This window comes from Macaca fascicularis, chromosome 1 (genome assembly GCF_037993035.2).
Source record: "Macaca fascicularis isolate 582-1 chromosome 1, T2T-MFA8v1.1".
In the NCBI taxonomy this organism is placed as follows: Eukaryota; Metazoa; Chordata; class Mammalia; order Primates; family Cercopithecidae; genus Macaca; species Macaca fascicularis.
Window position 1 is genome coordinate 140,622,568 of NC_088375.1, and position 26,849 is coordinate 140,649,416.

The 26,849-nt window shown below is 44.5% G+C and overlaps 1 pseudogene; it reads left to right on the forward strand.

Moving 5' to 3' along the window:
• Positions 1-1,000: 1,000 nt before the first annotated feature.
• Positions 1,001-26,080, forward strand: LOC102131444 (uncharacterized; annotated as a pseudogene).
• Positions 26,081-26,849: the final 769 nt, after the last annotated feature.

Consider the following 26,849-nt stretch of genomic DNA (forward strand, 5'->3'; position numbering starts at 1 on the left):
CTTTTAGCAGAATGTCTGCTATCCAGGAGTACGTGCATTGGTAAGTTTGTTCTCATTTCCTGAACAACTTACGCACTAAGCAATTACTTAAAAGCGCTGAAGGAAGAGGCTCAGGTTTCTAATGACATTCTGTCAACATGACTAATGCTACCCTGGAACACCCTTCCCCTAGGTATCTGCATGGCTCACTTTCTTCTTCAAACAAGTTTCCCTCAAAGAGGGGCCTTCTCTGATCCCAGTACCCAAATAGCCCTACTCATCACTCACTATCCTCTTGCCATGCTTTATTTTTTCTTCATTTTACTTATGTCCACCGACTTATCCTATATTTGTTTATTAGTTGGTACCTGTCATTCTCACTAGAATGTAAGCCGCATGAGGTTAGGAGTTTGCTTTTGTTCTCTACCCTATTCTCCACTGCTGAAAATGGTGCCTGGCATAGAGCACAGCTCAATAAACAGCTGTGAGCAAAGGAATTAATGAATGACTTGGCCAGGGCCAAGTCACTGGACCTCAGGAATGGCATCTTTCAATTAGAAGTTGTTGCTACTCTAATGATTTTGTTAACCATTAGGTGGCCTCTCTTCACCATGCTTCCTGTACAAAAGTGAATTGCCTAAAACTCAGCACCTGCATTTCTCCCTCAAAGTTTTAGACAATAAACTCTGACTGTTAGAAACTCAGCTGTTTGCCTTCACCACTCCTCCTCCCATCTTGCCTCCTCCCATCCTCCTTAACTGCTTTTTCTGATGTTGGCCAAGATATCAGAACCTGAGATCGGTATCAGAAAATTGAGCTCCTACCGTGACCCCATACCAAAGCCTGAGGCTTTCCATAACAAAGACAGACACCCTCCTTTCTCCAAGAGCCTATATGTTGTGAGGGAATTGATAATTAAACATGGTGATTGTATAATGGTTTAATGAGAACCACAACAGGGGAGGTGCTACCTTCAGAAAGGCTTCCCTCAAGAAACGATACCTGAGTATTAAACTGCACGATGAGTAGGATTCAGCTGAGCAAAGAAGGGTTGGAGAAAAGTGGACAGCAGGGAAAATCCCTGATCCTAGAGAAGTGGGTCGTGTTGGAGGAGCCAGAACTGGCAGGTGGCTGGGAACCCAGTAGGAGGTGTGAGTAGTGGCTAAAACCAGGATAAACTGTAGGAGGTGTGAGTAGTGGCTAAAACTTAGGATAAACTGGCTCTATCGCTTATACGACAAGCGATAGAGCCAGTTTATCCTAAGGCAAAAATAACTCAATTTCACTGCTGCTGCTGGTTTGGTTGGCAAAAAAAAAAAAAAAGACTCCATGATTTTAGTAATCAGATTGCTGATAATAATATTGGTATTATTATTCTGACACTATTCACTATATATATTATAGGATAGAGCAAATAAGTAATTAAGCTAATGTTGATAGAAACCAAGATTCTTCACTATAAAAGAGATGCAAATATAACATTTTAATAATTAGTAAACATTCTATAATTTTAAATTTGAATAAAATATATTAGTGTTAACTAATGATACATTTTCTTATCTTAAATCTGTTTTCTATCTCTGATTAAGAAACAAGACTAGTCAAATGCAGTCCATGCCCCTAGTACCAGTTTGTAGTCTCTAAATTATGTTTCCCACCAAATGGAACCAGGGTTTCTTTCAGAAATGGATGGTCCAGAGGAGGAATTGCACATGAGACTGAAACATGATATACCAGATAGTGAGGGAAGTGTCAGAGATCCCTGGGGTCGTGTCAACAGGACTCAGAAGTCAACTTGTCAAGGCTCTCACTGGCCACAAATGGGACAATGTGAATATGAATAAGAATAACTAAAAAGGACTGAAATCCACATGAAGTCTGTTGGAAATTCACAAGTTTATAATGATGTTCAAAAAAGATAAATAAACACCATTGTTCACGTTTGGATGATACAGGGTAACAAACTCATTACTCTGAAAATAGGAAAGTAAAGAAAAGGAATCTACATTTGCCATATAAATTGAACCTCAGGGTAACCAAATGGTAGAGGAGGGAATGTTTCTTTCTATAGGATTATTCCAGCCAATAATTTAGAAATATTGGGCCCGGTGTGGTAGCTCATGCCTGTAATCCTAGCACTCTGAGAGGCCAAGGCAGGAGGATTGTTTGAGCCCAGGAGTTTGCCACCAGCCTGGGCAATATAGCGAGACCCCCATCTCTATAAAAAAAAAATAAATAAATTAACCAGGCACAGTGGTGCATGCCTGTGGAGGAGGAGGAGGAAGGAGGAAGAGGAGAAGGAAAGAAGAGGGAAAGAAGAAGAGGAAGAGGTGGAGGAGGAGGAGGAGGAGGTGGAGGACAAGGAGGAGAAAGAGGAGGAGGAGGAAGAGGAGGAGGAAAAAGAAGAGGAGGAAGAAGAAAGCAGAAGAAATATTTGCAAGCTCTTAAAGAAATAATTATTCTAGGTAAAAATAATTGTATTAGTTTCCTATGGCTGCCATAACAATGTACCACAAACTGGGTGGCTTAAAACAACAGAAATTTATTGTCCCGCAGCTCTGGAGGCTGAAATCAGAAATCAAAATACTGACAGGGCTGTGCTCCTCTGAAGCCTCTAGGAAAGAATTCTTCCTTTTGTTTGCCAGCAAGCAATCCTCAGCATTCCTCTGCCTGTAGAAGCATCACTCCCTCCTCTGCCTCCATGGTCACATGGCTATCTTCTCCCTGTGTCTATCTGTGTTCAAATTGTCCTCTTATAAGGACTGAATCAAGGCCCACCCTAATCCAGTATGACCTCATTTTAACCTGATTCCATCTGTAAGAACTCTATTTCCAAATGAGGTCACGATCACAGGCACAGCATTGGTGGGTAGTTAAAAGTTCAACATATCTTTTTGGGGAACACAGTTCAACCCGTAATAATCATCACGGGCAGCCTAGATCACAAATAGGAAGACATAAGACTTTATATATCTTCTGACAGAGTATACCACCCATTGGCAAAGAATTGGACATAAATCAGAGTAAGTCTAGATCTACCTACCAATTTACAGGAAGTAGAGAGTACAGAAAGGCATGTTAAAAAATACCACAGGCAGTAGAATCAGCAAGATCCAGAATGTGGGAAACTCTACAGAACTAATGACCTGATTTCTTCAAGAAATAAATTGCAAGGAAATTCCAGGAGAGAGCTCTGTAAATTATAATAAAATGGACATAATAGACATAACAACCAAATACAATATATAGATTTTGTTTGAAAATTTGCTTACTAGATATTTAATAAAATAATGGCTTATTGACAATTTAAAAAACAATTATATTGTGGTAATGTTTAGAAAGGGAAGAATCTTTAACTTATAGTAATACATTTCCTCAGATAAAATGGCATGTTTGGAGGTAGGAAGACAGTAGGGGGTGGGTTGGGTATGAAACAAGGTTAGCCAAGTTAATTAATGACACTTGGTAGTGGGGACATGGGGGTTCATTATATTATTTTCTCTGCTTCATATGCAGACATTTTCTAGCCTATAAAATTAAAAAGAGTTAACATGCAGTATGTTTAGTTAATGCTTCTCAGCTTGGGAAGTATCAGAACCTGCCTGATACTGCTGGAGATACCTCCCTCCTTCAGCCTCACTGAAATCTTTTGTTCTAGATACTTTCCTAGGAAATTGAGTTTCTCGTTTCAAGCTTATTCACTGCAGCTTGATTGCTGATGGAGATCTTTTGTTTGTTGGAAGCTCCTGGCTAGCTGACAAGAATATTTTTCATTAGGCAAGAAAGGAATTTTTCAAAACTGCTTTTATTATAAAAATCCTATGTACATACAGAGTCAAAAAGAAAATTCAAAAAGTGCAGAAAAATTAAGTGGTTCTATTTCCTAGAGTGTTCACTGCTTCAAGTTTCTTGTGAATTGCTCCAGACATTTTTTCTAAGCATATACAAAAATAAGCATGATTTGGACCTTACTGTAAGCCTGAGTATGTTTGCAACTTTACTTTTTTCCACCCAGCAATGTATCTTAGAGACATTTTCATAGCAGCAAATATACATCCTCCTCTGTTTTATTCCATTATGTGGAAAATTGTATTTATTTCAAATTGGTCCCTGAATGGCAGGCACTTTTTTTTCCAGTGATTTCCTCTTAGAGATAATGCTGCCATGTACCTTCTTGAAAACATATAGAAAATGAATTTTTAAAAAAATATGCATCTCTTAAGAAAGCCCTTCCTTTATCCTTCCAGTTCAGGACAGGAAGCGCCCTATGATAAGAAGCAAGCACACAACAAACCTCCTGGACCTGTCCACATCACCCTGTGATTCACCAGACACGCAAGCACTGGGCAGGTAGAGGCTGGAGTGGTCAGGAGCATGCCTGGCTCCTGCTGCCTCTCTGTGGAGAGCACCTCTGTGCCTCTCCAAGAGCACCCGTGGCCAAAAGCACACAGCTGCCCCCAGGCTGAGGGTGCTTGATACACCCCTGAATCCCCTCTTGTATGATGCCCAAGCCCAGGAGAGATAAAAGCATCAGCACCATGAGATTCACCTGCCTCCGGTCGTTAGCTAAGTTCACAGGCACTGGCGTTGAAAGATTCTAGGACTGAGGGATGTTAAACTCAATTAAATTTACCTGGACACAGCAATTGCTCAGCTGGTGATGTGTCCAAGTTAAGAAGCTAAAATGCTAATGTGTAGCACCAGTGCCTCTGATGGCTTAGCGGCTTCTCTGAAAGTGGGTAACCAGAGTAAGCTTTTATTTTAGCTTACTTTTTAGTTTACTCTATTTTGTTTAAAAATGTGGTTTGTGTTTAATCCTCTGGAAGTCCTCTGTGTCAGCAAGGCTTTTCTTTCCTGCTGTGTGAGACTTTATACAAGACATCTCTTGCCAGATTTTGGAATTCCCTGGCAAGGAAGAGAGGCAATTTGAGTAACCTGGCCACAGACAAATACATTTCACTTCAACAAAGCTTTTCAGATGTCATTGAAGATGTGTGAGAAACCAGATAGAAAGCTATAGAAAATGCTCTTTGAAAAAGTATTCCCTCATTGACTGCTTAATGAAGCTCTTGCCATCCAATCTTCTGAATGGGATAGATAACTTTGGGCCGTTGCTTTGCCAAGGAGAGGTTTGTTAGACCATAGGGACAGGGCTTGGGTGTTGGTCAACTGTCTCAGTACAGGCTATGTGGGGCCTCCTTTACAGCTTGGACAATAAGTATCAGGGCTAGGGTCAAAACGTACATAATTTGGTTTGCTTGTCTTTCTTTCTTTTCTTTTCTTTTTTTTTTGAAACGGAGTCTCGCTCTGTTGACCAGGCTGGAGTGCAGTGGTGCAATCTCGGCTCACTGCAACCTCCGCCTCCTGGGTTCAAGTGATTCACCTGCCTCAGACTCCTGAGTGGCTGGGACTCAGGTGCATGCCACCACACTACTTTTTGTATTTTTTAGCCCAGCTAATTTTTGTATTTTTAGTAGAGGCAGGGTTTCACCATGTTGGCCAGGATGATCTCAATCTCCTGACCTCCTCATCCACCCACCTCGGCCTCCTAAAGTGGTGGAATTACAGGCATGAACCACTGTGCCCGGCCGCTTGTCCTTTTTTAAATAATGCTCATGTGCCTGTTTGAAAAGTCTGTGCAGGCTTACATAGTCTCTCCCTGAAGAGTGTATTTTGGAGTTACTCCTGATTGCTGTTAGCTTCCTTTGTGAAACGTGGCCGATTGATAGTTATTGGAAGAAAAGCATATGGTTACTTTAAAGGGACCAACAAAGTTTTTGATCATCTGACAACTTTGATGTTTCAGTAACAGCATTTGGCTTACAAATAAGGCTACTCAGAAATCACCGTTTTAGCGGGACTTGAGGAGGGGATTCAAGTGGGCAATAGAGAAGGAGTTGAGTGGAAGTCCTATGAGGCCAACACAAGAGATGTAGGATGAGCTGGCTAGAAGGAGAAGGCTGTTCTGTGTTATATATATATATATAAAATAAGCATTAATATCAAGAAAACAAAAGAAAAAAGAGCTAATGGAGGTGCGGTGGCTGGGGTGGGGGAATGGACTAACCTAAGAGGTACTGGTCAGGCTGGGACAGAGCTTTGGACACAGTTCACTGCTGATTCCCAGCACCATGTGGAAATCCAGTCCTAGACTTTATAGGCACTGGGCACTGGCTGATTGTGCAACTGGAGCCTGGTCCACGACTTTCATGAGCAGGGGCCAGTCACCAGGTTTCATGGGGTTATGGAAAAAAATCCTGACCAGAAATCAAGTGGATTAGGTCCCAGGAGACAGACAGTGATTCTTAGGAAATCATCCAGGGAAGCTTTCTGTCTGCCCCCATCCCCTTCCCACCTGCACAGGGGTGTCCCATTTCCTGTCCAGTCTCCCTAAACAGCATTTATGTTCTGAACTAGTTCAGCTCCATAGAGAAGCTTTTGTTAAGCATTCATTAGCTTGTAAGATATTTTTTTCATCTATGAAATTCCCTCAAGTCTTTTGATATTGTCAAGTGCCACAATGATTAGTTTGAACAACTGTGACTTTCAGCTGCCTGAAGACTTGTTATGCCATCCCTGTGGATTGTAGATTCAAACTCAGGCATCTTTTAGTCAACAGGAGGAAACATGAGAAAGGGATGTAGGGTCCTCTCTCCCTGCCTTTGGGGTCTGTAAGCTACAACCTGTTTTTCCTACTAACCTATCAATCTTCTAGTCAATCTTGATTCTAGTTCCTGTAAACAGATCAATTTCCTAGAGAGATAGAATACCAGGGTGCCTGGTTTAGGAGTCAGAAAATCTGGGTTCAGTATTGTCCCTACCACCAATGACTATCCATGGCCCTTCAGCAAATCTTTCAGTATTTCCCCTTAAGTAAAAAAGAAGAAGTTGATGGCCGTGTGTGGTGGCTCACACCTGTAGTCCCAGCACTTTGGGAGGCTGAGGTGGGCGGATCAAGAGGTCAAGAGATCAAGACCATCCTGGTCAACATGGTGAAACCCCATCTCTACTGAAAATACAAAAACTAGCTGGGCATGGTGGCGCATGCCTGTAGTCCCAGCTACTCGGGAGGCTGAGGGTAGGAGAATTGCTTGAACCTGGCAGGCGAAGGTGGCAGTGAGCCGAGATAGCGCTGCTGCACTCCAGCATGAGCGACAGAGTGAGACTCCATCTCAAAAAAAAAAAAAAAAAAAGTTGGATCAAGATGCACAAAGATTTCAATAGCCCAAAAGGAAGAGCTGAAACTAACAAGATTATATTTAAAACAGTTAGTTGCAGAGATAGATGCTGGGAAAGAGCTAACATTGCTATTCCTGTAGAAAGGCTCTGTTGCCCAGAGCTGAATGTGAACCAAGAGTGAGCTATGGCTGCTGGTATAGCTCACCATCACTGGCAGCATTGCTAGAAGCTAGGAGGTTAGAGGCCTGCTTTACTGTGCCCTGGTCTGGCCATGGCATGTCCTGCCCCCAGTCTCACATTTGCCTCCAATCCTCTCTCCAACTTGTAGTCAGTGATTTTTCTTAAAATCCAAATTTGATTGTGTCACTCCCCTGCTTAAAAGCCTTCAGTGGCTCTCCATTGCCCTCAGCATAGAATCTCATACAATGTCCCTTGTGATTTGGCCCCTGCTGACATCTCCAGACTATCTCTTGTACTCCACTGATCCATGACCCTCACCTCTGATGAGGCTAGAACAAATCATATTTCACTTGTTCCCTTTGAAATGCCTAGCCTTCCATTGACATTATGAGAGGCGTAATAACTCACCTTCATGCCAAGGGCTGCCAGGAGGAAGTGGGATATTATTTGCTCTGGCTGCAGCAGAGGGCGCAAATAGTATCTCTGGTGGGAGGGAGATGGATATGGTGCAATCTTAGAAGCAGCTTTGGAAAATGCTATGATGTGCTATATTTGGGTACATTTGGTAGAGGAAGGGTGTGCTGTGGAGAAGGGATGGCTTCCTGGTGACCCAAGGAGCGACCTGGCCCTAAAAGACCTCAGCACCATCTCAGGAATGTGGTTGGAAGGATTATTGTGTTGAGTGAGGTGTTCATATAGATAAAATATTAAAGATCCTGCAGAATATGGATTCTAAGATCTGCAGGTCCCTGACAGCTCTAAAACACCACACAATTTAGAAAACGAAACAGACATTCTAACTTACGACTTATTTTCCTTAGCAGCTTCTGGGTATTTACCTATTCCAAATCTGCCCTTGATGCCTGGTTCACTTCATTGTTCCACTGGGAAAGGAAAAAGGGACATAGAAACGTTATATAACTTGTTGTAGTTTTTGCAGGTAGCAATAAGAGGCAGAATCTTAATAGGAAACAGAACTCTCAGTTCCTAGGCACTAAAGCAGATGCTTTTCCAGGTCCCTGATGACTTCACGTGCCAAGTTGCCCTATGTCGTGTCTCTTACCATTTTGCCTGAATTCTATGTATAAAGTTCAAGAACACAACTCTGACAGGGTGACTGTGGGTATGGGTTCTGGAATTAGATTGCCTGTGTGACCTCAGAAAAAGTCACTTAATTTTGCTGTTTCTCCTATTTCAGCTTATCTTAGTTTCCTCATCTTTCCATTTCTCCATCTATAAAATGGATATGATAATGGAATTAACCTTGTAGGGTTGTTATAGGGATAAAATGAGAACACAGTACATGGGTATAGTAAATGCTTAATAAACATTAGCTGGTATTATTAGTACTGGACAAGGACTGGATTGGAAATAAAGATAACTGATTTATCATTCCCTTGTGAAAAGTATAGTACAGTGGTCTTCAGACTATTTTCTGTGTAGCCTCAGAAGTTCCTCAGAGCTTCCACTGAGAGCCTGGACTGGGTTTAATGGGTGAGAGATGACACCACTGACATAGATGAAATAAACGGAGTGGGAGTATGCACCAAAATGGTGCTCCTGTGCTGCTGTCTGTGGTCCTGAAATATAATTTGTTAGTAGGACCTAGTTAATTCTCTAGAAAACTGGTAGGTACTCTATTGCCCCATGCCTTTCCTCCCTTCTCAATAACTCCTTGCCTATGACCAGTTCTCCCACCAACTACTATTTGGATAAATTGTTGATAACCTATTGAAGCATTAGTTTCCTTATATTTTAATATAGGTATTTTCTACACACTCCCTCTGTATGTTCATGGGGATGCTCCCAGGTTATGTGCCATCCTATATATATAAACTCCTCCCTCAATGCCTGCCTGAGGGACATAGTCAGAAAGGGGCAACATACTGGCAACAAAATACGTTTGCCTCTGAGCTCCCTCCTAGTAGAGTCACTGGAACCCCAAGCCCACTGAAGGCATAGCCCAGTTTCTACCTGCAGAGTCCCAGGGGGCCCACACAGATTTTTAGCAATCATTCAAGTTTTTCTGAGGCCAGGATCGGGATCAGAGCAGAGGCATTCTCTGCACTGTCTCCTGGTGGCCTACGTGAGCTGTCATTGCCTCTACCATTACTGATGCTATACCTCCTTTCTGGTAGTCCTTATGGTGGGGACAGGGCAGGGCACTCCCCCAGCAGGGTCACAGCTCTTCCGTTAGATGCCTCGAAGTATTCTCTTGCTGTTTCAACTTTAAATCTCGACCAAGGACTTGGGATTGATTTCCAGTGGCGTCTGGGCCAAGTGACAGTTGAGCCACCTTCTGTCCCTGACTATCTTGCTGAAAAGCCTTTCCCCTTTCTGTCTCATAAGCCCAGACAGTGCAATCCATCACTGTCCCAGGATAAAGTCCAGCCTCCACTGGGCCTTCCCCAGGGAAGACAGAGGGGATGCGCTACTTTTGTCCTCTTTCTTGATGTCAGGGTTTTTATCTCACATCCTGCAGCTCAGCTTCATTCCCAACACCCTCATCAAATAACTCTCCTGGTGGCCCACAAGTGGGTCTCCTAAGGGCATCCTGTCAGCTGGGCTCCCTCTGGGATCCCCAATCCAAGATATGAAAGTTCTGCACCAGAGGAGTTCTCCACATTGATAGAGTGTTATTATGAGGAAAGAGTTGGAAAAAAATTTCCTTTCCATAGATTCACAGAGCAGAAAAACACTCTTGGTGTTGATTTGGCCCATCTTTCTGGCTCCAAGCGGGGTTAAACTCAAACAATGAATCTTTAAACTTAGAAAGAGAGGAAAACACCTCCTAGAGATTGCAATGCAAAAATACTCCCTTATAAGTTGTAGGATTTTTTTTTTCTCCTAGTGGCCACACAAATTCTCTGGTGGTGCAATTTGAGTCCTTTGCCTGTTGTTCTGTCCTCAAGGGGAATCAGAGAGAAGATCATAGTCTCTTTAAGTATTTCCATCACATTGCATTTCTCTCTGGCTGAGTTCTTCTCCACCCCCCTCCTTCACACACACACACACACACACACACACACACACACACACACACACATATTCCTACCCACACATTTAGTCCTAAACTATAATCACCTGTGTCCGACTTGGCTCTTGGAAGTGAAGAGGGAGCCCTGTGTTTGCAATACCACGAGCATATTTTCCCCAAGAGCTGCTTATGCAGCAATACAGAAATTCCCACTGCTCTGCCTTTTAATTAGTTCAGGGAGTTGCAGCCTAACGGTGTGGGTGTGCTTGCCAGCTGTGCTTTTCGGGAAGTTGTATGTCTGCTGCTCCTTCTCTCTCCTCCCCAGGGTTGGGAAATTATAGACCCTGCTCTCTTTACCCTGTAGAACCCCAGATGCTCTAGGGCCTTTTCCGGCCAGTGCTCAAAGGCCCTTGGGAACAAAGGCGGCGACACTCAGATCTCAGGTCTTGAAACCTGCTGTCTTGAAACCTGCTGTCCTTGAGCAGGGTGGCAGAGATGACCTTTGAACTAAAGGGATTATTTTCATCTGTGACTATTCAGTCCCCTCAGGTTACCTACCGTGGAATCAGTGCTTGCTGGGGACCAGAAGAGGGATTTTATGGCTTGAGGGGTACCGGCATCTCTCCCAGGCAGCGCCTTGTTTGTTCTACAGGCTGCCAGATACCTTATCTCCATGAAATGAGAGGCCTCCAGCATCCCCTCCTGCCCCACTTCCTGCAGTATCTCTACTTCCCCACATGGGCCCTGGGCTGGCTGCATGGCTGAAATTAAATCTCTCATCGCTGCTGTCTTTTTAATTAAACTTTTTTCCCCTTCATATTTTGTTTGTGCATTCTCCCTCTGGGTGGTCACATCACACTCCCGGCTCCAGTTTTAAGTTCTCCTGGTTACCAAGATTCAGCACATCCCCCTCCTTCAAAGGGTGGGTGATAGTGTTTTTCCTGGCATCCTCCCACAGACACTTTTCCAGCTCAGCTGCGCGGCTAGTGCCTGTCTGATTTGCCCAAATGGGTGGTGTAGGTTTCTACCACACAATTTGAACTCAAACCCATCAGGGCACAATTTTCTTTCTTCACTTATCTCAACCTTGGGCATGGATTCTACTGTTCATTGCTTCCTATTTATATATCTGCTTTTTGTTGGGCTGTTGTACACATACACACACACACACACACACACACTCACTTAGTCTTTTGAGCAGAGCTTCTGCCAGCCTTCCTCCTTGGCACTTGGCTTCTCTGGCACAACATCTCTCTGCAAATGGGGTGATTCGTTGCTGCTCTGGCCATTGACTCTAATCCGACAGACCTGCACATAGCCACTTGCTTGCCACGTAGTCCCAGCACGTCACATTGATTTTCACCAAGTGTACCTCGGCAAAGCCTGAAGACAGGTACCAGCCTTGTTATGTTCATCTTTTTCAAGGCCTAGACTAAGGCAGAGCACAAACCAAGAGGCTCAGAACTCTTTGATAAATGATGTTTTCCATGACTAAAAATATATGCTTTTGTAACCCCTATCTAGTTTCAGAGGATCTGCCTAATTGAAATGTTGTCTTGGATGCTATATTTATTTTTCAAAATAGCAAAGTAAATTAAACTGTTATTTTCATTTAACCCATTTCCTGTTTGCCCCGAGAATACTCTTGCTTGTAATCATAATGTAACATCACATATATTTCTGTTACATTAGGATTAGAGACAAGTTCTGCTTAGAAATAACTCCAAGAATAGTTTTTATATTTTATTTTCATACCGAAAATCAGATTTCCTTCAGCCTCAAAGAGCATGTTTATGTAAAATTGCTGGCAGTGAGTTGCACTTTTATTTTCTAAATAGGAAATGGGTTAATTTTCAAAAGGCGTAATACATTTGTATGATTTGAAACACAAAAAGTATAAACTTTTTTTGGGGGGGGTCAGGGTCTTACTCTCACACAGGCTGGAGTGCAGTGGTGTGATCATGACTCACTGCAGCCTCAACTTCCCAGGCTCAAGTGATCCTCACACTTCAGTCTCCCAAGTAACTGAGACTACAGGTACATGACACCATACCTGGCTAATCTTTGTATTTTTTGTAGAGATGGAATTTCAACATGTTGGCCAGACTGGTCTGGAACTCCTGTGCTCAAGTGATTGCCTACCTCGGCCTCCCAAAGTGCTGGGATTACAAGCATGAGCCATTCTACCCAGCCAAAAAGTATAAATACTCTTAGACAGCAAAAATGCTTTCTCCCAGTCTTGTTCCCTTCTGCCCAGTTCCCACCCTGCCTAGGTAACTACTGTTCTTGGCTTCTTGTGTTTAACATGGATCTTGATAGTCTCGTACCAGATTCAAAAATCAGTCAACTACCTCAAAAACAATGACATACTGGCTACTTAAATAGAAAAGGAGGCTTCTTTTTTTTTTTTTCGCTCTGTCACACATTTGTCGCTTAGGATTGAATTAACTGCCCTGTTCCCCACCCTGAGAGCTATATAAATTCTATCCTAAACTTTTTCTGTTTCTGACAGTCTACAACGTAGCCTTTGTTGCACTATGAATTTTTATCTCAGCCATCTTTGTCTAAGTTTCTTTGTTTCAATGTCTTGAAGCTTAAAGCAGATTCCATTACTTGGAAGCTTAGTGAATTGGCCCCAGTTAATCAGATAAGCACTAAATAAATTCCCTGGAAACCTCCAACAGATAGACTTTAAAAGATCCAGCACAATCGGTTTATCCTGACAAGATTACAGCTGTGATACAGTGAAGACGGAGGAGACTCTGGTTATCTGAATAACTTGAAGTGGACTCTAAGGAAGAGGAAGGCATCAGGAGTGTGGACAGGCAGCCATGTTCAGGCTCAGGCTGGATGTGTGCTGTGGCCAGTACTGGCTCTGGATAGCGGTCAGCAAACCAGGCAACAAGAGCCCAGCATTCCTGCAGTCAGAAAGAAAATTCACCTGGGAAGAGGGACCTTTAGAGAGCTCTGGCTGCCCACTTCCTGGGCGCTCTTGCCTCTCAGGCTGGAGGAAGGACCCCGGTAGCTCAGTCATGGTCAGCACCGTCTCCAAGACTGCCCCAAACACATGCACACTTAGTGTCACCTAATGCATTTGTCCCAAGTCATCACTTCTCTACAAAGAGCTTTTAATGCACTGGCTCAGGTGGCTCTGGATGAGTCAGGAGGGGTCACCAATGTGGTTTCCTCTGAGGAAACTCTCCACAGGTTCGTTCTGTAAACTAACTATCCCACACATCTCTGTGACCTGGCACCACATTTAAAGATGTTGGTCAAACTCATGGAAGCAGAGTAGCATGGTGGTTGCCAGCGATTGGCAAAAGGGGAAAGGGGAGATGATGGTCAAAGGGTGCAAAGTTTCCATTACACAAGACAAATTCTGGAGATCTACTATACAGCATAGTGCCTGTAGCTTTGAATATTATATTGTATACTTTAAATTTGTAGGCTGAGAGCAGTGGCTCATGCCTGTAATCCCAGCACTTAGGGAGGCCAAGGTGGGTGGATCACAAGGTCAGGAGTTTGAGACCAGCCCAGCCAATATGGTGAAACCCTGTTTCTACTAAAAATACAAAAATTAGCTGGGCATGGTAGCGGGTGCCTATAGTCCCAGCTACTCAGGAGGCTGAGGCAGGAGAACCCTTGAACCTGGGAGGCAGAGGTTGCAGTGAGCCAAGATCACGCAACTGCACTGCAGCCTGTGCGACAGCAAGACTCTGTCAAAAAAAAAAAAAAAAAAAAAAAAAAAAAAAAAAAAAAAAAATTTGCTAAAAAGGTAGACCTTATGTTAAGTGTTCTTACCATACACACAAAAATAATGATAATAATAATAAAGGGAGTGGGAGGAAACTTTGAGAGGTGATGGATGGCCTTGGTGGATGGTGTCAATGGTTTCACAGGTGATATCTACAGATTCATCAGGTTGTATACATTAACTATGTCCAGGTTTCTACCTGTCAATCATATCTCAGTAGAGTGGTTTAAAGAAAAGAGATGCTGACTGGTGATCCTAGAGATGGCCCCAGGTCCCACAAGATCCAGAATAACCAAGACCAGGGAAGTGTGCTGTAGTCTCAGTCGGTAGTATTAATATTAGCATTTGATTGTGAGGCTATGAAAACTGACCATTCTTATACAGTGAGTGTGGTTTCTATGGTAACACCACATTAAATATTTATTAAGAAAATGTTACTCCCAAGCCATACCTAGTAGTAGTGGTTATTGTACACAGCACTGGAGACATACAAAGGGAAAGCAAGTACTTTCTTTGGGTAAACCCCTTGGTCTTTAATTAGGAGTTGGGAGGAAAATACAGGGTCCTGGCTATGAGCTGTGCCCACCTTAGCCGCCTCCCCTAGGAGTAGCCCCCAGGATGTCCACTGAAGCTCATCCTGACCTTGGGAATATCTTCTGATCTCTGAGCAGTGGAGCTCAATTCTTGGGGCTGCCTGGCATAAGAGCAAGTTCCCACTTGAACAGGAGATGCAAACACACATATGTGCTACAGTGGGGCAGACACCTTCCCCCAGGACTGTGGATGTGGCCCAGGGTAGACTGGGCAAGAGGATACCTCTGGACCCAGACTCCCACTTAGGAGGCAGAAGTGCTCAATCAAGGGCATAGACAGAGACCAAAGGAGAGCTGGAGACTAAAATTGAAGAGAGGAAGCATTCTGACCAGGTCCCCCACACTGAAGAACCCAGGTAAGTGTGGAAGCCCAGGTGAAAGGCAAGGACTCTGGGCACCCTGGGCACTGAGGAGAGGAGCAGGAGGGGCAGGCTTGGTATCATGGGGAGCCAGGTCTCCTGGTAGCGATGTAGGGATGGGCCAGAGCAGAGGCATGCAGGTGTAAGACTGTGGCAGCAATTCAGGAAGAGAGTGGTGATAGCCGCAGCAGAGATGGGACCATGAGAGGCAGGAGATGGAGGCCACAGATATCACAAGGGTAGACTCTGTAGGGCTTGGTGCCTAGGCTGAAGTGGGAGAGGGGAGGGAGGTCTCAGATCATGCCCATGTTCCTGGCTTGGCTGATGCGATGAATGGCGGTGTCAGTCAGAGATTGGGACATGGAGGAAGGGTTCAGTCTGTGGAGAAAGAGGATCAAGGAGGCCTAAGAATGGCTTAATGGGAGGGGCTTATGGGACATCCATATTCCCAAAACATCCTCATAGGAAGGAATGAGAAGAGATGGGCCCCCTGGAAGTGTGAGATGATGGAGAAGCACAGACACACAGACCCAGGCAGCAGGGTGGGGTGTTTTGGTGGAGGAGGGCAGGGGCTGTGATGAGTCAAATCTACTGTGGCAAGTAGGAGACAGGGGCCTGTCTGGAAATGACAGCAGCCTTCAGTTCTGCCTTAAGACTTCCATTGGTGGGCAAAGAAATAAATGTGGGCTTTCAACAGCACTTTCCGGATCTACATGTGATCAGGTGGATGGGTGTGTGAGGTCCAAGGTACTCCATCCTTGACGAGCAGTCATGGAGGGTGACAGAGCTGGATCCCATCAGTGGTGTGCTGGAGTCAGCTCCTGCCAGCTCAGCTCACAGACTGATTGTGCACATCTCTTCCCATCTCTGCATTCAGTGACATCATATTCATAGCTTGAAATCAGCCATGATGGGAGCATTTACACCATGGAGGTTGGCAAATGCTGCAAGTCAGGACTTTATTTTCCAGAAAGCCAATGTTAAATATTCACTGGCACACCACTGGGGTGGAAGGGGGAGCAAAGTTGCATGTAGGCAGGTGAAAATGGATGAGTCTGGAGACAGAGGTGGGCAGGAGCCAGAAAAATGAGCTAAGAAGACTGGAGAACAATTGAGAAGCAGTATGATTACAGTGCATTGCTTGAGAGTGAGGAATTTAAAGCCTGGAGGCTTGAGTTCACATTCTGGCTCTGTCACTAATTGTATGACCTTGGCCAGGTTACTTAACCTCTCTTGGCCTCAGTTTTTTCCTTTATGAAATGGGAGAAATAATGCCTACTTCATGAGGTTACTATGAGATTTCAACACATTTTGCATGTAAGCACTTAGAACAGAACCTAGCATGCAGTAAGCATTCAACAATAAGTGTTAGCAGGCTGGGTGCAGTGCTCACGCCTGTAATCCCAACACTTTGGGAGGCCGAGGCAGGAGGATCATGTGAGGCAAGCAGTTCAAGACCAGCCTGGGCACATGTGAGACCCCAACTCTACACAACATTTAAAAATTAGCCATGTGTGGTGATGTGCACCTGTAATCCTAGCTAATCTGGAGGCTGAGGTGGGAGGATTGCCTAAGCCTGGGAGTTTGAGGTTACAGTGAGCTGTTTTCATGCTACCACACTTGTAGCAGAGCAAGACCCTGTCTCAAAAAACAAAACAGAAAAACAGTGTTGGCTATGTAGATCATGACATGATTGTATTTGTCTTTTGGAATGAACCCCACAGTATAGAGAATACATTGAAAGAGGCAAGAGAGAAGGCAGGAAGAGCAGGCAAGGAGCAATCATTAGACAAGACATGGGGGAGCCTAAGCTAAGGCAGAGAGAAGAGAGGAGATTTGAAGGAGCTTGAGGTGGAATGGAGGGGACTGGGAGATTTATTGACTATGATTCAAGAAGGAGAGAGGGAGAGTGGGTAACGTGACTAGAAGAGGCTTTGGGAAAGAGGCTGGGATCAGGCTGGAGTTTGAAGGGCTATCTTTGCAGAGAAGAGGGAGGAGGAAGCAATATGGGAGGAGAACAAGTGTTTTTCAGAGAGTATTGGGGTTGGGGATGGAGTACCTGGTAGGGCGTGACAATGATTGGTGGGTTCAGGGGTGAAGGGTGTCATTTCAGCAGAGGAGCATGAGTCCATAGCACAGTCAGGTCCCTCTGTGGCCTGGCCTGCCTTTGCCTGGCTCTGGGTCTTAGCCAGGTGTGGCCATCAGCACACATCCTCCTGCTGCCCTTGCTAACTTGTCTGCATCCACTGCTGCTGCCACTGGGTGTACACGAGCTCTCAGCAGGATGGTTCCGAGTTCTGACCCAATTCTGTGGTCAGCATGATGGGGAGCCTTGCTTGACAGTTTTGTCTGCCATGTATGTGGATGGTGCACAGAGCAGAGCTGGGGACAGTGACCCTTCAGGGGTCTGTTGGTGTGAGTTGATGTGTGTGGAGGCTTTCACTTCTTAGCAAAGGAGGTGGAAAGATCTCTTGCTTGTTAACTGTGCATCATGAAAGTGAGAGAAGGACAATGGACAAGTGAGATGTGTCTGTCTTCAGCCTGGTCCCTGGTGCTGCTGTTTTAGGCCCCTATGGAGAGAGAGCTTGGAGGAAAAAGTTTAAAGAGCTATTTTCATGAGGGACTTTGTGATACTTAGAGCACATATTCTACTTCTGTGGGACCCTGGTGACAAGATGTGGCACAGAGCCAGGGAGAAAACCATGATCCCAACTCTTGCAGGAAGTCAGCACTGTGGGCCTGCATGCTGGTGCTCTTATCATAAACCCTGACAGCCCAGACAGCAGTATGGTACCCTCAAGTGGCTTCTTGGGTGAAGGTATCAATGAGAGAAAACTGGAAGGGGACAGGAATAGCAGGGAGGATGCTATTGATGTAATCATTGGACTGGCTCATGGGCATGTAGGCAAGTGGGATAAGAACATCATCTTTGTGTTACTGAATTTCTTTGGAATTAAACAGGATCCACAGGAAGGTGGCCTGGGGATGTTCAGATTACCCATGAAAGTGAAACATTAGAAGACCACATTCATGCTGGCTTGGCTGACTTGAGCTGGGGGGTTTGCCGTGGCTGCCCCAGCTGGGTTGGCTGAGGGCATACAGTAACTGCAGGGCTGGGTGCTCTCAAGGTAGTTCATCTGTCTCCAAGCCTGTCTGGGTCACCACTTACACTTGCTCTTATGGTGAAAACAGAGAAAATACCTCAGCCAAAGACCAGCCTGTGATTTCAGCAGGTCCAGGGTGGCCCCTGCCTGAGCTGGAGTGTCCTTTGGTGATAGGATGGCACTTACTAAGGTGTTAGGAATTAATCTCAGTGGGGAAGGGCTGGGTGAATTGCGGAAGCAGGGTTGGAACTTCAGCATCAGGAGCCCAGACCTCCTCTCTGAGCAGGTCTACACTGGTTGTGTTCACTGGTTCCAACTTTGTAAAGACAAAGCTGGCTCAGGACACTGGGGTCAGCAGAAATAGGTGGAAACTGCTGTGGAGATTTACTGAAGCTCCACACCCCCTGTCATCTCAGCCTTGCGTCTCTGCTGGGGGCAGACTCCTGCCACCAGCTCTGTCCCAGCAGGATTCTACTCCATATGCCTAAAATCATCTCCTTGACTCTAAATTCCTTCTTTCCATATTTGTGTTAATGCTCCCAGCATAGAACCACAGTAGTTATCATTTCTGAGTGTCCTACATGCTGTCCCATCTCACTCCTTCCAACAAGAGTGGCTTATTTTTCCTTTTAGGTCCCACTGTCTACAACGGGTGGACCATCAGTCACATGCCTTGCTCCTCTCTGGCTTCAAAGGTGCCATGAAATGGAAATCTGGTCAATCAGAGACCTCAATTCCTTGGGCCACAGTGATAGGTCCAGGGATGAACTCCTGACCAAGGCCTGGCCAATCAGAGTCTTTCTTAGGACCTTTCTACCAGAGGTCATGGGAAAGCTCACCTGTGTTTGCTGGGAGATGAGTGTGGGGCTGCCTAAAACACTTGCCTGCGCACAGAAAGAGCCTAGTCGTGAGTGGAGCTGTGCCTGCAGCAAGAAGTTTCCTTACACTTCCTAGTGACATGGCTAATACATTCTTTCTTTTTTTTTTTCTTCTTTTTTTTCTTTTTAGCTAATTTATATAGGGTTTTACCATTTGCAACTGAATCTAATGCAGCCACAACAGCATCCAAATTTGATTTCTCAAACTTATCTTTATTTTATTAGTCTCCATAATGCCTCTCATATCTGTCCCTTCCTTTTCATCCTCACTGGAGTGAGTAAAGCACCTGCTACCATGCTTCATCATACTTTATACCTGGAAGACACCCTCCTGCTCCCCATTTCTCATTGAGTCTCACCCAAAGTCAGACCTTTATCACCTTATAAGCTGGATTATTGCTGAGCCCCCATTGAAAATCATGAAAGATCAAAGTCTAATACCTTAATTCCTAGTGCAAGACTTCCTTTGATTCTAATCTTTCTTTTCAACCCTCCTTTTCCCCATTTGTCTCTTAGATGACCTCTCTGAATGGTTAGCCTGAAAACTCCAGAAATGCCTTTTTTTTTTCTGTGGGCCACATTTATTCATTTATTCACCATGGCCTTTTGTATGCCAGGCACTTGCTGGGTCTCTGCCTGGAACACCTGCTTTTTTATCTGAATCCTGTTCCTGCTTTCACACCTAGTTTATGTTACCCTTCCTCCAGCAAGCTTTCCCTGACCTACTGACCCACTCACTGGATAGGTCCAGTTTATCCCTGGACCTTTCACTGTGACCCAAGGAATGGAGATCTCTGATTGACCAAATTTCCATTTCTTGCCACCTTTGAGACCAGAGAGGAGCAAGGCATGTGACTGATGGTCCACGTGGACCATGGTAGACAGTGGGACCTAAAAGGAAAAATGAGCCACTGATCTGTTCCAGCCCTGGACCTCAGCAGCACCTCCTGTGTGGCTTTCTGGTGTGCTCACAGCAGCTCATCAGGCTATCATTTTCTCTTTCTTATGTGTACTTATCTTCTCCTTCCAAGTAACACAAGGGCAGGTGTGTTCCTTCTCTCCCCTGAATCATTTAGTGTGGTGCTTGACACCTAGTGGGCTTTCTAGCAATGTTTGTCATTTGGTTATTTAAATGTTTGATTGATGCAGTTGGCATGAAAATGAAGAAAAAGCAGGAAACTTAAAAAACAAAAATTGCTGTGAGGCCCCAGTGGCACTCTCTGCTCTACACACTCCTTCCCCTAGCACCCATAGAGGCCACTTGGTAACACACCCAGGTGCCACCTCTGGCGCTGTCTGGCAGACAGGCTTCCAGCCAAGAACTGCTCCTGCCTCTCCTGAATGCCCAGCTCATTGTGGAGCTGCAGTTACCCTTGGCCAGTGTTGCTTAGGAAATTAGCCAGACACTGGAGGGTTAAAAAACTTCTCTCTTTTTCGTGAAGGGTAGAGAAAGAGAGATCTTTCCTGTCTATACTGTGCTTGGCTTTCGGCGCCTTCCTGTTATCATAATGGTTCTTTGTTGGTGGCAAAAGCCTTTTCAGACCAGTGAGGCAATATTTCACCCTTGGTCACACTTTAAACCTTGTTGTCAGGGGCCAGCTAACTGTGCCGTAGGCTGTGGGTTGCATCAGCCTGTGTGTATGCTTGTGAGGTTAGTTTGGGGATAATGACTGGCTAGGGTTATACCTAATTTTGCATAATAGTGATGGGAGAGGGGTAACAGGGTGATAAGAGTTATACACTGAATGCTCTTGGCTAGGGAATGCAGGCCCAGAACGTTCCACCATTCCCTGGCATCTGGCCAACCACCCCCATGATGGCCTGAGAAAGGTTCACAGTGCAGACAGCCAGACTTTTCTCCTATTCGGTTCTCAAACAGCCTCTCCTCCATTGCCACCCTCTGTCCCTCCTCCCAAATGCAAGAGAAAAATAAAGATAGGTGGCAACGATGCCCAGTGGGGTGAACAGAGAGCAGAGAACCACACTGGACCTGATAAAGTGACTTGGTGAACGCTGATAGGCAGACATCACTCCTAGCTTTGGTCAGTATTTCTCAGTTCCCAAGAACGTTTCTCAGCTATTCTCCTCATCCAGTGTCTATGAGTCTGCTATGCTTTAAAAATGATATACACTAGGAAGTGCAAAGCAGAGTAAGGTTAAAATCACCTTTGGGAATCTAGTGAAAGTGTCATAGATTTAGACCATCTTAGAACCGGCTCCCGATTAGGGGTGTTTTCCAGACCAACTCTTTGTCTGCACTGGGACTCTCCTCTTAGGCCTAAGCTGGTTGTCTGGACTCCATCTACAAGATAGCGGCCAGTTCTTCTTCATACTGGGTCTGCCCTGCAGCTTCCAGCTGACACTTGTTCTTTTCCAGCAAGCACTGGCAGGGCTCCCTGGAAACTTTTCTTTGTCCCCACCGGCCCTGTATCCTGATGGATCAGGCCAAGGCATTGACCTAGAGCAGTGCAGACCAGAGGCCACAGCTTTATACTCCTCTTTCTCTGGTCTCTGACAGGAGCAAATGCTGGAGAGACTGCCCACATCTCCCTTATGAGCCAAGACACTCATCCTTCTAACTTCAGAAGTGCTGCCTGCTGATGGGTCCCTCCCTGGGAGTTGCCCTCAGCCAATGGGAGCTGCCTCCCAAAGGTTACATGCCTCAGGCACAAGTGGACGATGCAGCGGTACCAAGGGCTCCTCCTTTCCCTCCATTCAAGATATCTCCGAAGGGCCAACTTGGCTTCAGAGCTCCCTGTGTGATCAGCTGAGGCCTCTAGTACAATTGTGCACTACTCAACCCTGTGTCTGAGCCTCCTTCTCTCACTCCCTCATGGGTATTGTTCCCAAGATCAGCCACCAGGCCCCATGATTGTGTGCCCCTTTTGGAAGACCACTCCTCACTATAACAGAGGACAGGAGTGAAGAACGTCTTCCTCTTTGCATCTCAACATGGATTCCAGAGGCTAAACACACTAACCTGCCCATTAGACCTAGAACAGACCCCAACCAGCAGAGACTTTCCTATGTGAGAGCTGAGCTGGAACCGCAGCTAGTCAGGGGACATGCCTGCAGGTCCTCCCCACCCCTCCCTGACTCCAAAGAGGCCAGTCCAGCTCAGCCTCTCTGCCTCTCCCATTCCAGGCAACTCTAGAAGCCTAGAGTATAGATTTTGTAAGGCCAGGCACCCCCACATTTGGGGATAACCATTACATAGCACTTGGCACAGCAGCCATAGGAATGCCAGGGACTAATCATCAAAGCCATGAGACTCTGAGTGCTGTTGGTGCCAAAAATCACTCTAACCCTTCCCAGAGGCTGCCCCTGGGCATTCCCTGGAGTGTTCCTTATGGAGCATGGACAATGAACACAGCCACACTTCTTTCCAAATGGAATATTGCCTCTTAGGAGCTAACCAAGGCCCCTTCAGTTTCTGTTAAGGTTTTTGTTCAAAAGTAATTTTTAAAAATGTGTTTTATAACCATTTTAATTGAAATTAGAAAATTAGGACATATAATGACTTGCTTCATCAGCTTTTCCCCAACCTTTAAGAGATTACAGAGAATAGGAGAAATGAAATGCAAACTTTACAAGAACTTGTATAACATAAAGTGGTGCTGGGCTCTTCAGTTAGTCACCAGGGTGGTTCCTGGCATGAAGCACCAGCCATTCGTGTCCCATGCCAAGGAGGGCTCTGGACGACTTTGGGGTGGTGGGGTGTTGATTATTAGACCAGGGAGTGGTATTACAGAGATAGAATGGCTTGGGAAGGAGTTAAGAGTGAGCACTCCAATAACAGCCTTTGGGTGACCCTGGGCCAGCCATTGTTTTCTAAAAGAAGGGGAAACCAAGCCACCAAGAGCACTAACATACAAGGGGGAAAGAAAACAATTCTAGACCACGGCATGCAATTAAAGAGCAATTAAAGAGCAGCTTAGTTTGGTTCTTTTAGGTTATAGATCACTCTCAAATCCTGCTAATCAGTTCTGTGCATTTTGTCTGTGCTATTGGCAGTTATCCACAATCCACTGAAATAGTCAGAGGCTCTAGACAGGAGAGCCACAAAGCCTATGAAACTGGGGACATATTCTCCCTACTCTTACTTGTCAAGGTCAGGTGAACTTCAGTAACAAGCTGGCTCCTGCTGTGGGAATTCCCACTCTGTTTGGCTTGAGCCCTGGAGTCAGTGTGACTCCAGATAACCTTGAGATGGGACACAACAAAAACTTTAAATGACACAAAAGTCCCTGTCATCAGATATTATCTGAGATAATTTTAAGTGATTAAATGTTTCCTCCCTTTTGCATGCACGCACACACATGCGCACACACACACACACACACCACACATACTTCTTCACTCTATATCTTTTTATATATAGTCATGTGTAGCTTAATGATGGAGATACATTTGGAAAAATGCATTATTAGGTGATTTTATCGTTGTGCAAACATCATAAAGTGCACTTATACAAACCTAAATGGTATAACCAGCTGCATACCTCCGCTATAGGGTATAGCCTATTGTTCCCAGGCTGCAAACCTTTACAGCATGTTACTGTACTGAATACTGTAGGCAACTGTAATAGAATGTTAAGTATTTATGTATCTAAACATGTCTGAACATAGAAAAGATATAGTAAAACTACAATATAAAGATTTAAAATGGTACACTTGTATAGGGCACTTACCATGAATGGAACTTGCAGGACTGTAAGTTGCTCTGGGTGAGTCAATGAGTGAGTGGTGAGTGAATGTGAAGGCCTAGGACATTACGGTACGCTACTGAGGACTTTATAAAGACTGTATACTCAGGCTACACTAAATTTATTTTAAAACTTTATTTTTCTTTCTTCAATAATACATTAACTTTTTAACTTTATAAATGTTTTGATTTTTTTAACTTTTTGAATCTTTCATAATAACACTTAGCTTAACATACAAACACGTATAGCTGTGCAAAAATATTTTCTTTATATTCATATTTGGTAAGCTTTTATCTATTTTTAAATTTTTTTACTTTTAAAGTTTTTTTTGTTGTTGTTAAAAACTAAGACAAAAGCACACACGATTAGCCTCAGCCTAGGCAGGGTCAGGATCATCAGTATCACTGTGTTTCACCTCCACATCTTGTCCCACTGGAAGGTCTTCAGGGGCAACATACGTGGAGCTGTCCTCTCCTAGGATAACAGTGCCTTCTTCTAGAATACCTCCTGAAGCACCTGCCTGAGGCTGTTTTACAGTTAACTTTTTTTTTTAGTAGGGGTACACTCTAAAATAACATAAAATTATAGTATAATAAACACATAAACAAGTATAATAGTCATTTATTATCATTATCAATTATGATGTACTCTACATAATTGTATGTGCTAGGCTTCTCTATGACTGGCAGTGCAATAGGTTTGTTTACACCAGCATCACCGCAAACATGTGAGGAATGCACTGCACTGCGATGTTACCGCAGCCATGACATCACTAGACAACAGGAATTTTTCAGCTCCATTACAATCTTATGGGACCACTGTCATAGATGTGAGTCATCACTGACTGTATTTATGCATTTCTGATTCTTCATCTGCACAATGGAGATAAAAAAGAAAGTCTGGCTCAGTTTCACCTCCGAGATATGTTGTATAGATCAAATCCTATTATGCAAGCTCTCCAGAAAGATGAAGTGCTGTAGAAATGGAAGGCATTTCCACCAAAAACCATAATTTCATCACTTGTTATCTGATTACTCTCTACCTTGCCCTTTGTGTTCAGGGAACAATGGAGGCCTGCGATTTAGAGTTAAACTCTCAGCGATCTCCGTGTTGACAACACCAAAGCTAGAAAGAGGAATCCGTAGGATGTGGGCATGGTTTTCCCGGAAGGCTGACTGAGCAGTTCTGCAAATGTGTTTGCAAGTACAGGGCAGAATCTCATCCAGCCTTGGAACCTTGAGCCAAGACTCAGCATCAGCAAAGCCAAAAGTTTCATTTCTTCAACTGTGGGAGTGCTAGACCCACCCTTTAGATGGCCATTCAGTTTTAAGTTCAATAAGCATTTTGATTGAGAAATACTTTGCTGAGGGGTGAAAAGTCCTTGGCTTTGAAAGACAAATGATGAGCAGTTCAGTGGCCCATGTCACAGTCTGGGCACCTGCCAAAGGTGACTCCCTGGGAGGAGCATCTTAGTCACAGAGCCAGTGCCTGCTGTAGGTGTGCAGGGCTCCAGAAGGGTGCGTGTGTGTGTGTGTTTGTGTGTGTGTTTCTGTGTGTATATGTATGTGTGTGTTGGGGGAAGGGAGCAAGGTTGCAGGAGCATTTCTTATCTGCTCTTCTGTGCAAGATTTCCTGTGGTTTAAGTCACATTAAAGTGCCCATAAGCCCATAATGCAAAAGAACCCCAAAACCAGCCCAGCAGCTAACCACGGCAGCAAGTAGGTGCTCTGGTCTTTAGATAGTCAGAAGTGACACTTCTGGGCTCTCAGGCAGTCACTGGGTTGAGCTCCCCATTAAAGTTCCTAATGGAAATGTTTCTCCCTGCCAAATCTGGAATAGTCTTCTGGAATAGTCTTGGTCCTGTGTGTGTGGTGTGTGTGTGTGTGTGTGTGTGTGTACCCACGTGTGCATGAGCGCGTGCAGTACAGGGTCTGCATGCCTAAAGCAGATGAAATTCTGCAGAATGGCTACCTCACTAGACAAAGTCAAGAAGACAGACCGAGGAGAGAGAGGTTGATGTGTCTCCACTACCAAGAGATAGGCTTCTCTGAACCAGTGAGACATTCCATTCAACAACATGAAACTGGCCACATTCCCTTGAGATGTCAATGTTGAAAGTGTAGCTGCATCTTTGTTCTTCACTGTTATGAAGTTGGGTGCAACACAGCCCGAGTGGCATACAAAAACACCACTTGGAAACACATGATCTGGATTTGAATCGCAGCTCTATCATTCACCTGCTATAGACTTTGAGCAAGACCTCTCTGAGGTTATTTCTTCACAGTAGGTAGAGATAAGACCTACTTCAAAGATTCTTAAAGTTGAACCTACCTGAGTCAATGAATGCAAAAATGTTCACATTTAAACTGTAATTTTAAAGCACAATACAAGTAAATAGCATTAATATCATTAAAGAGATTAACTTAGCACTGTGCATCACATGATTCATCACGGGCCAACTGTGAGATAGCAAATAGACAGGTGAAGGCCACAGCAATAAAAAATATTGCCATAGCTATAACCAGTGCACTGTTCCCTTCCTAAACAACAAACAAATCTTGCCAGAGTCAAAAGGCAACAGTTTCGACTGCTTTTTCTGTTTTCTCAAAAGGCAGCCTTTCTTCAAGCTTAGTCCCTTCTCTATGAGAAATGGTGAAGGAGGCACTCTTTGTTAGAGCTATGGAGAGTGGCCCAGTGTGGATCAAGCCAATGTCCTGCCTTCCCTGGGCTCACAGACAACACTTAGAAATGTCAGAGCTCAGATCACCTCCAACACTTTTTCCTTCATCAAAGAAAGTGTGTCCGAATGCAAATGAGAGCAATGATATCGTATGCATACCCAGGAATCCACTTTTCGCTCACTCTTATTTTGAATTCACTCCTATTTCAAACTTTTGGTACTTCCTATTATTGATAACAAATGACTTATGACTCACTTCACAACCGATTGATATGTGATGGCACAACTGAAAGTCAAGATTGAGGACAAATGTCTGCAACCGTGGGTCGGGGCAGGAATTTGTTTTATGCATCTTAGTATTTCCAATGCCCGGGTAGATGCTCACTGCTGACTTGAATTGGCCCTAGCCTGGGAAGGAGAAACCTCACAGCTCCCTACCCTTGAGCTCTGGGGCCATTCCT